Consider the following 1,723-nt stretch of genomic DNA (forward strand, 5'->3'; position numbering starts at 1 on the left):
GTGAGTCACCACACCTGGTTGGTATTTTCTTAATGAATTCCCTAAAACCGATAAAAGCTCAGGCAGGTGGGCCCAGAGCTGTCCAGAGGAGCCTGAGCCTGAGTCCCGCCCTGCCCTGCTCAGAGCCAGGCGAGTCTGCCCTCTGCATGAACTCCCTCAACTGCTGATCTGCTGCCATAAGCCTCTATGCAGCAGCCACATCAGCCCCTGGATTCTTCTGTGCTGTGTAAGGCCCTGGAACTCAGAGGCATATGCTGGGTCCTATAGCCAAAGATCAGTGGGCCAGCAGAGAAGGAGAGGGGACTTAGGAGGGGATGGAGGCTCTCTGGTTAGAAGAGATCTTTGCAATTCTTTTTCTTTTTCTTTTTTGTTTGTTTTGTTTTGTTTTTAATAATAGAGACAAGGTCTCATTATGTTGCCCAGGCTAGTCTCAAACTCCTAAGCTCAAGTGATCCTCCCACCTCGGCCTCCCAAAGTGCTAGGATTACAGGCGTGAGTCACTGTGCCTGGCTGTCTTTGACATTTTTTTTTTTTTTTAGATGGAGTCACTCTGTCGCCCAGGCTGGAGTGCAGTGGCGCAATCTTGGCTCACCACAACCTCTGCCTTCCAGGTTCAAGCAATTCTCCTGCCTCAGTTTCCCGAGTAGCTGGGATTACAGGTGAATGCCACCACGCCCTGCTAATTTTTTTGTATTTTTAGTGGAGATGGGGTTTTGCCATGTTGGCCAGGCTGATCTCAAACTCCTAACTTCAGGTGATCTGCCTACCTTGGCCTCCCAAAGTGCTGGGATTACAGGCATGAGCCACTGCTCCCGGCCCATCTTTGCAATTTTTGAACTGAGTTCTAGATTATACCCTGTCTACTAGACTGCAAATCTCTTTTCCAAGTCATCTTTGTATCCTGTCCAGTCACACCCTTTGCCTTGTGTGTGTGGAGTCCTTGATCCACAGTCATTGAATGACAAATTAAAGCCACTCACTAGAAGGCCTTTCCCCCAGCTACAGCTCATGGTCACTCAATAACTACACAATGAACACCTACTGTATACTAAGCACTGGCTCAGATAATGGGCACACAATTGCCAAAAACGAAAACACAGAGTGTCTGCCCCTCCTAGAGATCACAGTCCAGTGGAAACAAAGACATTTAGTAAGTAGGAGTGGTCCTGAGGGCTCATGATTATCTCAAGGGACCTTGTGATCTATCCGCCTCAGCCTCCCAAAGTGTTGGGATTACAGGTGTGAGCCACCGCGCCCAGACAATTTTCTCATTTTTTTGTAGAGACAGGGTCTCACTGTGTTGCCTAGGCTGGTATTGAACTCCTGGGTTCAAGGTGCCCAGTTTTAACACTTCCTAACGATGTGGTCATGGGCAAGGCACCAGCCTCAGTTTCTTGCTTTGTAAAAAAAAAAAAAAAAAAAAAAAACACCTCCTTTAGGCCAGGCATGGAGGCTCATGCCAGGTACCATAGGTGACCGCAGAGCAGGGGGATCCAAGGCTGAGGGCCCTGGAACATTTCCTTGAAGAAGAGATAGATCTTTAAGCTGAGACCCAGAGGGGAGGGAGAGAAATCTGCCAGATGAAGGAGACTGGGAAAAGCGGTTTGGGCAGAACTAACAGTATTTATGAAGGCCCAGAATTTAGAGAGCACGTGGCTCATTGAAAGAACTGACGGGGCCGGGTGAGTTGGCTCACGCCTGTAATCCCAGCACTTTGGGAGGC

The sequence above is a fragment of the Colobus angolensis genome, unplaced genomic scaffold (genome assembly GCF_000951035.1).
Source record: "Colobus angolensis palliatus isolate OR3802 unplaced genomic scaffold, Cang.pa_1.0 Scaffold12, whole genome shotgun sequence".
Taxonomy (NCBI): domain Eukaryota; kingdom Metazoa; phylum Chordata; class Mammalia; order Primates; family Cercopithecidae; genus Colobus; species Colobus angolensis.